Source organism: Colletes latitarsis, unplaced genomic scaffold (genome assembly GCF_051014445.1).
Source record: "Colletes latitarsis isolate SP2378_abdomen unplaced genomic scaffold, iyColLati1 scaffold0002, whole genome shotgun sequence".
In the NCBI taxonomy this organism is placed as follows: domain Eukaryota; kingdom Metazoa; phylum Arthropoda; class Insecta; order Hymenoptera; family Colletidae; genus Colletes; species Colletes latitarsis.
In genome coordinates, this window is record NW_027488365.1 from 45240816 (window position 1) to 45255566 (window position 14751).

Genomic DNA, 14751 nt, shown 5'->3' on the forward strand with positions numbered 1-14751 from the left:
ATGTGGTAACACATTGAGGCAGTCTATTAAACCTGGATTCGGACAGTATTTTAGAGGATAACACCGGTTAGATCTGGGTTAGGTCTGGGTTATGCCCGCATCTGGCTCATGATTTTGCCTTCTTCGCATACTTGTTGGCCAGATCCTGGGTTTTTTTCGTGTTTCAATCACGTAGTAATGTGGTAACACACTGAAGCTGTCAATTAAACCTGGTTTCGATCAATATTTTAGAGGATAACACCGGTTAGGTCTGGGTTAGGTCTGGGTTATGCCCGCATCTGGCTCATGATTTTGCCTTCTTCGCATACTTGTTGGCCAGATCCTGGGTTTTTTTCGTGTTTGATTCACGTAGTAATGTGGTAACACACTGAAGCTGTCAATTAAACCTGGTTTCAATCAATATTTTAGAGGATAACACCGGTTAGGTCTGGGATAGGTCCGGGATATGCCCGCATCTGGCTCATGATTTTGCCTTCTTCGCATACTTGTTGGCCAGATCCTGGGTTTTTTTCGTGTTTGATTCACGTGGTAATGTGGTAACACACTGAAGCTGTCAATTAAACCTGGTTTCGATCAATATTTTAGAGGATAACACCGGTTAGGTCTGGGTTAGGTCTGGGTTAGGTCTGGGTTAAGCCCGCATCTGGCTCATGATTTTGCCTTCTTCGCATACTTGTTGGCCAGATCTTGGGTTTTTTTCGTGTTTGAATCACGTAGTAATGTGGTAACACACTGAAGCAGTCAATTAAACCTGGTTTCGATCAATATTTCAGAGAATAACACCGGTTAGGTCTGGGTTAGGTCTGGGTTATGCCCGCATCTGGCTCATGATTTTGCCTTCTTCGCATACTTGTTGGCCAGATCTTGGGTTTTTTTCGGGTTTGAATCACGTAGTAATGTGGTACCACACAGAAACAGTCCATTAAACCTGGATTCGGACAGTATTTTGGAGGATAACACCGGTTAGGTCTGGGTTAGGTCTGGGTTATGTCCGCACCTGGCTCATGATTTTGCATTCTTCGCATACTTGTTGGCCAGATCCTGGGTTTTTTTCGTGTTTGAATCACGTAGTATTGTGGTAACACACTGAAGCAGTCAATTAAACCTGGTTTCGATCAATATTTTAGAGGATAACACCGGTAAGGTCTGGGTTAGTTCTGGGTTATGCCCGCATCTGGCTCATGATTTTGCCTTCTTCGCATACTTGTTGGCCAGATCTTGGGTTTTTTTCGTGTTTGAATCACGTAGGAATGTGGTAACACACTGAAGCAGTCAATTAAACCTGGTTTCGATCAATATTTTAGAGGATAACACCGGTTAGGTCTGGGTTAGGTCCGGGATATGCCCGCATCTGGCTCATGATTTTGCCTTCTTCGCATACTTGTTGGCCAGATCCTGGGTTTTTTTCGTGTTTGAATCACGTAGTAACGTGGTAACACACTGAAGCAGTCAATTAAACCAGGTTTCGATCAATATTTCAGAGGATAACACCGGTTGGGTCTGGGTTAGGTCTGGGTTATGCCCGCATCTGGCTCATGATTTTGCCTTCTTCGCATACTTGTTGGCCAGATCCTGGGTTTTTTTCGTGTTTCAATCACGTAGTAATGTGGTAATACACTGAAGCAGTCAATTAAACCTGGTTTCGATCAATATTTTAGAGGATAACACCGGTTAGGTCTGGGTTAGTTCTGGGATATGCGCGCATCTGGCTTATGCTTTCGCCTTTTTCGCAAACTTGTTGGCCAGATCCAGGGTTTTTTCCGTGTTTGAATCACGTAGTAATGTTGTACCACACTGAGGCAGTCAATTAAACCTGGATTCGGACAGTATTTTAGAGGATAACACCGGTTAGGTCTGGGTTAGGTCTGGGTTATGCCCGCATCTGGCTCATGATTTGCCTTCTTCGCATACTTGTTGGCCAGATCCTGGGTTTTCTTCGTGTTTCAATCACGTAGTAATGTAGTAACACACTGATGCAGTCAATTAAACCTGGTTTCGATCAATATTTCAGAGGATAACACCGGTTAGGTCTGGGTTAGGCCTGGGAAATGCGCGCATCTGGCTTATTCTTTCGCCTTCTTCGCATACTTGTTGGCCAGATCCTGGGTTTTTTTCGTGTTTGAATCACGTAGGAATGTGGTAACACACTGAAGCAGTCAATTAAACCTGGTTTCGATCAATATTTTAGAAGATAACACCGGTTAGGTCTGGGTTAGGTCCGGGATATGCCCGCATCTGGCTCATGATTTTGCCTTCTTCGCATACTTGTTGGCCAGATCCTGGTTTTTTTCGTGTTTGAATCACGTAGTAATGTGGTAATACACTGAAGCAGTCAATTAAACCTGGTTTCGATCAATATTTTAGAGGATAACACCGGTTAGGTCTGGGTTAGGTCTGGGTTATGCCCGCATCTGTCTCATGATTTTGCCTTCTTCGCATACTTGTTGGCCAGATCCTGGGTTTTTTTCGTGTTTCAATCACGTAGTAATGTGGTAACACATTGAGGCAGTCTATTAAACCTGGATTCGGACAGTATTTTAGAGGATAACACCGGTTATGTCTGGGTTAGGTCTGGGATATGCGCGCATCTGGCTTATGCTTTCGCCTTTTTCGCAAACTTGTTGGCCAGATCCTGGGTTTTTTCCGTGTTTGAATCACGTAGTAATGTTGTACCACACTGAGGCAGTCAATTAAACCTGGATTCGGACAGTATTGTAGAGGATAACACCGGTTAGGTCTGGGTTAGGTCTGGGTTATGCCCGCATCTGGCTCATGATTTTGCCTTCTTCGCATACTTGTTGGCCAGATCCTGGGTTTTTTTCGTGCTTCAATCACGTAGTAATGTGGTAACACACTGAAGCTGTCAATTAAACCTGGTTTCGATCAATATTTTAGAGGATAACACCGGTTAGGTCTGGGTTAGGTCTGGGTTATGCCCGCATCTGGCTCATGATTTTGCCTTCTTCGCATACTTGTTGGCCAGATCCTGGGTTTTTTTCGTGCTTCAATCACGTAGTAATGTGGTAACACACTGAAGCTGTCAATTAAACCTGGTTTCGATCAATATTTTAGAGGATAACACCGGTTAGGTCTGGGTTAGGTCTGGGATATGCGCGCATCTGCCTTATACTTTCACCTTTTTCGCAAACTTGTTGGCCAGATCCTGGGTTTTTTCCGTGTTTGATCACGTAGTAATGTGGTAACACACTGAAGCAGTCAATAAAACCTGGTTTCGATCAATATTTTAGAGGATAACACCGGTTAGGTCTGGGTTAGGTCTGGGATTTGCGCGCACCTGGCTTATACTTTCGCCTTTTTCGCAAACTTGTTGGCCAGATCCTGGGTATTTTCCGTGTTTGAATCACGTTGTAATGTGGTAACACAGAAGCAGTCAATTAAACCTGGTTTCGATCAATATTTCAGAGGATAGCACCGGTTAGGTCTGGGTTAGGTCTGGGTTATGCCCGCATCTGGCTCATGATTTTGCCTACTTCGCATACTTGTTGGCCAGATGCTGGGTTTTTTTCGTGTTTGAATCACGTAGTAATGTGGTAGCACACTGAAGCTGTCAATTAAACCTGGTTTCGATCAATATTTTAGAGGATAACACCGGTTATGTCTGGGTTAGGTCTGGGTTATGCCCGCATCTGGCTCATGATTTTGCCTTCTTCGCATACTTGTTGGCCAGATCCTGGGTTTTTTTCGTGTTTGAATCACGTAGTAATGTGGTAACACACTGAAGCTGTCAATTAAACATGGTTTCGATCAATATTTTAGAGGATAAGACCGGCTAGGTCTGGGTTAGGTCTGGGATATGCGCGCATCGGCCTTATACTTTCAACTTTTTCGCAAACTTGTTGGCCAGATCCTGGGTTTTTTCCGTGTTTGATCACGTAGTAATGTGGTAACACACTGAAGCAGTCAATAAAACCTGGTTTCGATCAATATTTTACAGGATAACACCGATTAGGTCTGGGTTAGGTCTGGGATTTGCGCGCATCTGGCTTATACTTTCGCCTTTTTCGCAAACTTGTTGGCCAGATCCTGGGTATTTTCCGTGTTTGAATCACGTAGTAATGTGGTAACACACTGAAGCAGTCAATTAAACCTGGTTTCGATCAATATTTCAGAGGATAACACCGGTTAGGTCTGGGTTAGGTCTGGGTTATGCCCGCATCTGGCTCATGATTTTGCCTTCTTCGCATACTTGTTGGCCAGATCCTGGGTTTTTTTCGTGTTTGAATCACGTAGTAATGTGGTAATACACTGAAGCAGTCAATTAAACCTGGTTTCGATCAATATTTTAGAGGATAACACCGGTTAGGTCTGGGTTAGGTCTGGGATATGCGCGCATCTGGCTTATGCTTTCGCCTTTTTCGTAAACTTGTTGGCCAGATCCTGGGTTTTTTCCGTGTTTGAATCACGTAGTAATGTTGTACCACACTGAGGCAGTCAATTAAACCTGGATTCGGACAGTATTTTAGAGGATAACACCGGTTAGGTCTGGGTTAGGTCTGGGTTATGCCCGCATCTGGCTCATGATTTGCCTTCTTCGCATACTTGTTGGCCAGATCCTGGGTTTTTTTCGTGTTTCAATCACGTAGTAATGTGGTAACACACTGAAGCTGTCAATTAAACCTGGTTTCGATCAATATTTTAGAGGATAACACCGGTTAGGTCTGGGTTAGGTCCGGGATATGCCCGCATCTGGTTCATGATTTTGCCTTCTTCGCATACTTGTTGGCCAGATCCTGGGTTTTTTTCGTGTTTAAATCACGTAGTAATGTGGTAACACACTGAAGCTGTCAATTAAACCTGGTTTCGATCAATATTTTAGAGGATAAGACCGGCTAGGTCTGGGATAGGTCTGGGATATGCGCGCATCGGCCTTATACTTTCAACTTTTTCGCAAACTTGTTGGCCAGATCCTGGGTTTTTTCCGTGTTTGATCACGTAGTAATGTGGTAACACACTGAAGCAGTCAATTAAACCTGGTTTCGATCAATATTTTAGAGGATAACACCGGTTAGGTCTGGGTTAGGTCTGGGATTTGCGCGCATCTGGCTTATACTTTCGCCTTTTTCGCAAACTTGTTGGCCAGATCCTGGGTATTTTCCGTGTTTGAATCACGTAGTACTGTGGTAACACACTGAAGCAGTCAATTAAACCTGGTTTCGATCAATATTTTAGAGGATAACACCGGTTAGGTCTGGGTTAGGTCTGGGTTATGCCCGCATCTGGCTCATGATTTTGCCTTCTTCGCATACTTGTTGGCCAGATCCTGGGTTTTTTTCGTGTTTCAATCACGTAGTAATGTGGTAACACATTGAGGCAGTCTATTAAACCTGGATTCGGACAGTATTTTAGAGGATAACACCGGTTAGATCTGGGTTAGGTATGGGTTATGCCCGCATCTGGCTCATGATTTTGCCTTCTTCGCATACTTGTTGGCCAGATCCTTGGTTTTTTTCGTGTTTGATTCACGTAGTAATGTGGTAACACACTGAAGCTGTCAATTAAACCTGGTTTCGATCAATATTTTAGAGGATAACACCGGCTAGGTCTGGGTTAGGTCTGGGTTATGCCCGCATCTGGCTCATGATTTTGCCTTCTTCGCATACTTGTTGGCCAGATCCTGGGTTTTTTTCGTGTTTGATTCACGTAGTAATGTGGTAACACACTGAAGCTGTCAATTAAACCTGGTTTCAATCAATATTTTAGAGGATAACACCGGTTAGGTCTGGGATAGGTCCGGGATATGCCCGCATCTGGCTCATGATTTTGCCTTCTTCGCATACTTGTTGGCCAGATCCTGGGTTTTTTTCGTGTTTGATTCACGTGGTAATGTGGTAACACACTGAAGCTGTCAATTAAACCTGGTTTCGATCAATATTTTAGAGGATAACACCGGTTAGGTCTGGGTTAGGTCTGGGTTAGGTCTGGGTTAAGCCCGCATCTGGCTCATGATTTTGCCTTCTTCGCATACTTGTTGGCCAGATCTTGGGTTTTTTTCGTGTTTGAATCACGTAGTAATGTGGTAACACACTGAAGCAGTCAATAAAACCTGGTTTCGATCAATATTTTAGAGGATAACACCGGTTAGGTCTGGGTTAGGTCTGGGATTTGCGCGCATCTGGCTTATACTTTCGCCTTTTTCGCAAACTTGTTGGCCATATCCTGGGTATTTTCCGTGTTTGAATCCCGTAGTAATGTGGTAACACACTGAAACAGTCAATTAAACCTGGTTTCGATCAATATTTCAGAGGATAACACCGGTTAGGTCTGGGTTAGGTCTGGGTTATGCCCGCATCTGGCTCATGATTTTGCCTTCTTCGCATACTTGTTGGCCAGATCCTGGGTTTTTTTCGTGTTTGAATCACGTAGTAATGTGGTAATTCACTGAAGCAGTCAATTAAACCTGGTTTCGATCAATATTTTAGAGGATAACACCGGTCAGGTCTGGGTTAGGTCTGGGTTATGCCCGCATCTGGCTCATGATTTTGCCTTCTTCGCATACTTGTTGGCCAGATCCTGGGTTTTTTTCGTGTTTGAATCACGTAGTAATGTGGTAACACACTGAAGCTGTCAATTAAACCTGGTTTCGATCAATATTTTAGAGGATAAGACCGGCTAGGTCTGGGTTAGGTCTGGGATATGCGCGCATCGGCCTTATACTTTCAACTTTTTCGCAAACTTGTTGGCCAGATCCTGGGTTTTTTCCGTGTTTGATCACGTAGTAATGTGGTAACACACTGAAGCAGTCAATAAAACCTGGTTTCGATCAATATTTTAGAGGATAACACCGGTTAGGTCTGGGTTAGGTCTGGGATTTGCGCGCATCTGGCTTATACTTTCGCCTTTTTCGCAAACTTGTTGGCCAGATCCTGGGTATTTTCCGTGTTTGAATCACGTAGTAATGTGGTAACACACTGAAGCAGTCAATTAAACCTGGTTTCGATCAATATTTCAGAGGATAACACCGGTTAGGTCTGGGTTAGGTCTGGGTTATGCCCGCATCTGGCTCATGATTTTGCCTTCTTCGCATACTTGTTGGCCAGGTCCTGGGTTTTTTCCGTGTTTGAATCACGTAGTAATGTGGTAATACACTGAAGCAGTCAATTAAACCTGGTTTCGATCAATATTTTAGAGGATAACACCGGTTAGGTCTGGGTTAGGTCTGGGATATGCGCGCATCTGGCTTATGCTTTCGCCTTTTTCGTAAACTTGTTGGCCAGATCCTGGGTTTTTTCCGTGTTTGAATCACGTAGTAATGTTGTACCACACTGAGGCAGTCAATTAAACCTGGATTCGGACAGTATTTTAGAGGATAACACCGGTTAGGTCTGGGTTAGGTCTGGGTTATGCCCGCATCTGGCTCATGATTTGCCTTCTTCGCATACTTGTTGGCCAGATCCTGGGTTTTTTTCGTGTTTCAATCACGTAGTAATGTGGTAACACACTGAAGCTGTCAATTAAACCTGGTTTCGATCAATATTTTAGAGGATAACACCGGTTAGGTCTGGGTTAGGTCCGGGATATGCCCGCATCTGGTTCATGATTTTGCCTTCTTCGCATACTTGTTGGCCAGATCCTGGGTTTTTTTCGTGTTTGAATCACGTAGTAATGTGGTAACACACTGAAGCTGTCAATTAAACCTGGTTTCGATCAATATTTTAGAGGATAACACCGGTTAGGACTGGGTTAGGTCTGGGTTATGCCCGCATCTGGCTCATGATTTTGCCTTCTTCGCATACTTGTTGGCCAGATCCTGGGTTTTTTTCGTGTTTGAATCACGTAGTAATGTGGTAACACACTGAAGCTGTCAATTAAACCTGGTTTCGATCAATATTTTAGAGAATAACACCGGTTAGGTCTGGGTTAGGTCTGGGATATGCGCGCATCTGCCTTATACTTTCGCCTTTTTCGCAAACTTGTTGGCCAGATCCTGGGTATTTTCCGTGTTTGAATCACGTAGTAATGTGGTAACACACTGCAGCAGTCAATTAAACCTGGTTTCGATCAATATTTTAGAGGATAACACCGGTTAGGTCTGGGTTAGGTCTGGGTTATGCCCGCATCTGGCTCATGATTTTGCCTTCTTCGCATACTTGTTCGCCAGATCCTGGGTTTTTTTCGTGTTTCAATCACGTAGTAATGTGGTAACACATTGAGGCAGTCTATTAAACCTGGATTCGGACAGTATTTTAGATGATAACACCGGTTAGATCTGGGTTAGGTCTGGGTTATGCCCGCATCTGGCTCATGATTTTGCCTTCTTCGCATACTTGTTGGCCAGATCCTGGGTTTTTTTCGTGTTTCAATCACGTAGTAATGTGGTAACACACTGAAGCTGTCAATTAAACCTGGTTTCGATCAATATTTTAGAGGATAACACCGGTTAGGGCTGGGTTAGGTCTGGGTTATGCCCGCATCTGGCTCATGATTTTGCCTTCTTCGCATACTTGTTGGCCAGATCCTTGGTTTTTTTCGTGTTTGATTCACGTAGTAATGTGGTAACACACTGAAGCTGTCAATTAAACCTGGTTTCGATCAATATTTTAGAGGATAACACCGGCTAGGTCTGGGTTAGGTCTGGGTTATGCCCGCATCTGGCTCATGATTTTGCCTTCTTCGCATACTTGTTGGCCAGATCCTGGGTTTTTTTCGTGTTTGATTCACGTAGTAATGTGGTAACACACTGAAGCTGTCAATTAAACCTGGTTTCAATCAATATTTTAGAGGATAACACCGGTTAGGTCTGGGATAGGTCCGGGATATGCCCGCATCTGGCTCATGATTTTGCCTTCTTCGCATACTTGTTGGCCAGATCCTGGGTTTTTTTCGTGTTTGATTCACGTGGTAATGTGGTAACACACTGAAGATGTCAATTAAACCTTGTTTCGATCAATATTTTAGAGGATAACACCGGTTAGGTCTGGGTTAGGTCTGGGTTAGGTCTGAGTTAAGCCCGCATCTGGCTCATGATTTTGCCTTCTTCGCATACTTGTTGGCCAGATCTTGGGTTTTTTTCGTGTTTGAATCACGTAGTAATGTGGTAACACACTGAAGCTGTCAATTAAGCCTGGTTTCGATCAATATTTTAGAGGATAACACCGGTTAGGTCTGGGTTAGGTCTGGGATATGCGCGCATCTGGCTTATACTTTCACCTTCTTCGCAAACTTGTTGGCCAGATCCTGGGTTTTTTCCGTGTTTGATCACGTAGTAATGTGGTAACACACTGAAGCAGTCAATAAAACCTGGTTTCGATCAATATTTTAGAGGATAACACCGGTTAGGTCTGGGTTAGGTCTGGGATTTGCGCGCATCTGGCTTATACTTTCGCCTTTTTCGCAAACTTGTTGGCCATATCCTGGGTATTTTCCGTGTTTGAATCCCGTAGTAATGTGGTAACACACTGAAACAGTCAATTAAACCTGGTTTCGATCAATATTTCAGAGGATAACACCGGTTAGGTCTGGGTTAGGTCTGGGTTATGCCCGCATCTGGCTCATGATTTTGCCTTCTTCGCATACTTGTTGGCCAGATCCTGGGTTTTTTTCGTGTTTGAATCACGTAGTAATGTGGTAATTCACTGAAGCAGTCAATTAAACCTGGTTTCGATCAATATTTTAGAGGATAACACCGGTCAGGTCTGGGTTAGGTCTGGGTTATGCCCGTATCTGGCTCATGATTTTGCCTTCTTCGCATACTTGTTGGGCAGATCCTGGGTTTTTTTCGTGTTTGAATCACGTAGTAATGTGGTAACACACTGAAGCTGTCAATTAAACCTGGTTTCGATCAATATTTTAGAGGATAACACCGGTTAGGTCTGGGTTAGGTCTGGGTTATGCCCGCATCTGCCTCATGATTTTGCCTTCTTCGCATACTTGTTGGCCAGATCTTGGGTTTTTTACGTGTTTGAATCACGTAGTAATGTGGTAACACACTGAAGCAGTCAATTAAACCTGGTTTCGATCAATATTTTAGAGGATAACACCGGTTAGGTCTGGGTTAGGTCTGGGTTATGCCCGCATCTGGCTCATGATTTTGCCTTCATCGCATACTTGTTGGCCAGATCCTGGGGTTTTTCCGTGTTTGAATCACGTAGTAATGTGGGAACACACTGAAGCAGTCAATTAAACCTGGTTTCGAGAAAGGTTTCAGAGGATAACACCGGCTAGGTCTGGGTTAGGTCCGGGATATGCGCGCATCTGGCTTATGCTTTCGCCTTTTTCGCAAACTTGTTGGCCAGATCCTGTGTTTTTTCCGTGTTTGAATCACGTAGAAATGTTGTACCACACTGAGGCAGTCAATTAAACCTGGATTCGGACAGTATTTTAGAGGATAACACCGGTTAGGTCTGGGTTAGGTCTGGGTTATGCCCGCATCTGGCTCATGATTTTGCCTTCTTCGCATACTTGTTGGCCAGATCCTGGGTTTTTTTCGTGTTTGAATCACGTAGTAATGTGGTAACACACTGAAGCAGTCAATTAAACCTGGTTTCGATCAATATTTCAGAGGATAACACCGGTTAGGTCTGGGTTAGGTCGGGGAAATGCGCGCATCTGTCTTATTCTTTCGCCTTCTTCGCATACATGTTGGCCAGATCCTGGGTTTTTTTCGTGTTTGAATCACGTAGGAATGTGGTAACACACTGAAGCAGTCAATTAAACCCGGTTTCGATCAATATTTTAGAGGATAACACCGGTTAGGTCTGGGTTAGGTCTGGGATATGCCCGCATCTGGCTCACGATTTTGCCTTCTTCGCATACTTGTTGGCCAGATCCTGGGTTTTTTTCGTGTTTGAATCACGTAGTAATGTGGTAACACACTGAAGCTGTCAATTAAACTTGGTTTCGATCAATATTTTAGAGGATAACACCGGTTAGGTCTGGGTTAGGTCTGGGTTATGCCCGCATCTGGCTCATGATTTTGCCTTCTTCGCATACTTGTTGGCCAGATCCTGGGTTTTTTTCGGGTTTGAATCACGTAGTAATGTGGTACCACACAGAAACAGTCCATTAAACCTGGATTCGGACAGTATTTTGGAGGATAACACTGGTTAGGCTCGGGTTTCGTCTGGGTTATGTCTGCATCTGGCTCATGATTTTGCCTTCTTCGCATACTTGTTGGCCAGATCTTGGGTTTTTTTCGTGTTTGAATCACGTAGTAATGTGGTAACACACTGAAGCAGTCAATTAAACCTGGTTTCGATCAATATTTTAGAGGATAACACCGGTTAGGTCTGGATTAGTTCTGGGTTATGCCCGCATCTGGCTCATGATTTTGCCTTCTTCGCATACTTGTTGGCCAGATCTTGGGTTTTTTTCGTGTTTGAATCACGTAGTAATGTGGTAACACACTGAGGCAGTCAATTAAACCTGGTTTCAATCAATATTTTAGAGGATAACACCGGTTAGGTCTGGGTTAGGTCTGGGTTATGCCCGCATCTGGCTCATGATTTTGCCTTCTTCGCATACTTGTTGGCCAGATCCTGGGTTTTTTTTGTGTTTGAATCACGTAGTAATGTGGTAACACACTGAAGCAGTCAATTAAACCTGGTTTCGATCAATATTTTAGCGGATAACACCGGTTAGGTCTGGGTTAGGTCTGGGTTATGCCCGCATCTGGCTCATGATTTTGCCTTCATCGCATACTTGTTGGCCAGATCCTGGGTTTTTTCCGTGTTTGAATCACGTAGTAATGTGGTAACACACTGAAGCAGTCAATTAAACCTGGTTTCGATCAATATTTCAGAGGATAACACCGGTTAGGTCTGGGTTAGGTCTGGAAATGCGCGCATCTGTCTTATTCTTTCGCCTTCATCGCATACTTGATGGCCAGATCCTGGGTTTTTTTCGTGTTCGAATCACGTAGCAATGTGGTAACACACTGAAGCAGTCAATTAAACCTGGTTTCGATCAATATTTTAGAGGATAACACCGGTTAGGTCTGGGTTAGGTTCGGGATATGCCCGCATCTGGCTCATGATTTTGCCTTCTTCGCATACTTGTTGGCCAGATCCTGGGTTTTTTTCGTGTTTGAATCACGTAGTTATGTGGTAACACACTGAAGCTGTCAATTAAACCTGGTTTCGATCAATATTTTAGAGGATAACACCGGTTAGGTCTGGGTTAGGTCTGGGTTATGCCCGCATCTGGCTCATGATTTTGCCTTCTTCGCATACTTGTTGGCCAGATCCTGGGTTTTTTTCGTGTTTGAATCACGTAGTTATGTGGTAACACACTGAAGCTGTCAATTAAACCTGGTTTCGATCAATATTTTAGAGGATAACACCGGTTAGGTCTGGGTTAGGTCTGGGTTATGCCCGCATCTGGCTCATGATTTTGCCATCTTCGCATACTTGTTGGCCAGATCCTGGGTTTTTTTCGTGTTTGAATCACGTAGTATCGTGGTGACACACTGAAGCAGTCAATTAAACCTGGTTTCGATCAATATTTCAGAGGATAACACCGGTTAGATCTGGGTTAGGTCTGGGTTATGCCCGCATCTGGCTCATGATTTGCCTTCTTCGCATACTTGTTGGCCAGATCCTGGGTTTTTTTCGTGTTTGAATCACGTAGTAATGTGGTAATACACTGAAGCAGTCAATTAAACCTGGTTTCGATCAATATTTTAGAGGATAACACCGGTTAGGTCTGGGTTAGGTCTGGGATATGCGCGCATCTGGCGTATGCTTTCGCCTTTTTCGCAAAATTGTTGGCCAGATCCTGGGTTTTTTCCGTGTTTGAATCACGTAGTAATGTTGTACCACACTGAGGCAGTCAATTAAACCTGGATTCGGACAGTATTTTAGAGGATAACACCGGTTAGGTCTGGGTTATGCCCGCATCTGGCTCATGATTTTGCCTTCATCGCATACTTGTTGGCCAGATCCTGGGTTTTTTCCGTGTTTGAATCACGTAGTAATGTGGGAACACACTGAAGCAGTCTTTTAAACCTGGTTTCGATCAATGTTTCAGAGGATAACACCGGTTAGGTCTGGGTTAGGTCTGGGATATGCGCGCATCTGGCTCATGATTTTGCCTTCTTCGCATAGTTGTTGGCCAGATCCTGGGTTTTTTTCGTGTTTGAATCACGTAGTAATGTGGTAACACACTGAAGCTGTCAATTAAACCTGGTTTCGATCAATATTTTAGAGGATAACACCGGTTAGGTCTGGGTTAGGTCTGGGTTATGCCCGCATCTGGCTCATGATTTTGCCTTCTTCGCATACTTGTTGGCCAGATCCTGGGTTTTTTTCGTGTTTGAATCACGTAGTTATGTGGTAACACACTGAAGCTGTCAATTAAACCTGGTTTCGATCAATATTTTAGAGGATAACACCGGTTAGGTCTGGGTTAGGTCTGGGATATGCGCGCATCTGGCTTATACTTTCACCTTCTTCGCAAACTTGTTGGCCAGATCCTGGGTCTTTTCCGTGTTTGATCACGTAGTAATGTGGTAACACACTGAAGCAGTCAATAAAACCTGGTTTCGATCAATATTTTAGAGGATAACACCGGTTAGGTCTGGGTTAGGTCTGGGATTTGCGCGCATCTGGCTTATACTTTCGTCTTTTTCGCAAACTTGTTGGCCATATCCTGGGTATTTTCCGTGTTTGAATCCCGTAGTAATGTGGTAACACACTGAAGCAGTCAATTAAACCTGGTTTCGATCAATATTTCAGAGGACAACACCGGTTAGGTCTGGGTTAGGTCTGGGTTATGCCCGCATCTGGCTCATGATTTTGACTTCTTCGCATACTTGTTGGCCAGATCCTGGGTTTTTTTCGTGTTTGAATCACGTAGTAACGTGGTAATACACTGAAGCAGTCAATTAAACCTTGTTTCGATCAATATTTTAGAGGATAACACCGGTTAGGTCTGGGTTAGGTCTGGGTTATGCCCGCATCTGGCTCATGATTTTGCCTTCTTCGCATACTTGTTGGGCAGATCCTGGGTTTTTTTCGTGTTTGAATCACGTAGTAATGTGGTAACACACTGAAGCTGTCAATTAAACCTGGTTTCGATCAATATTTTAGAGGATAACACCGGTTAGGTCTGGGTTAGGTCTGGGTTATGCCCGCATCTGGCTCATGATTTTGCCTTCATCCCATACTTGTTGGCCAGATCCTGGGTTTTTTTCGTGTTTGAATCACGTAGTTATGTGGTAACACACTGAAGCTGTCAATTAAACCTGGTTTCGATCAATATTTTAGAGGATAACACCGGTTAGGTCTGGGTTAGGTCTGGGTTATGCCCGCATCTGGCTCATGATTTTGCCATCTTCGCATACTTGTTGGCCAGATCCTGGGTTTTTTTCGTGTTTGAATCACGTAGTATCGTGGTGACACACTGAAGCAGTCAATTAAACCTGGTTTCGATCAATATTTCAGAGGATAACACCGGTTAGATCTGGGTTAGGTCTGGGTTATGCCCGCAGCTGGCTCATGATTTCGCCTTCCTCGCATACTTGTTGGCCTGATCCTGGGTTTTTTTCGTGTTTGAATCACGTAGGAATGTGGTAATACACTGAAGCAGTCAATTAAACCTGGTTTCGATCAATATTTTAGAGGATAACACCGGTTAGGTCTGGGTTAGTTCTGGGTTATGCCCGCATCTGGCTCATGATTTTGCCTTCTTCGCATACTTGTTGGCCAGATCTTGGGTTTTTTTCGTGTTTGAATCACGTAGTAATGTGGTAACACACTGAAGCAGTCAATTAAACCTGGTTTCGATCAATATTTT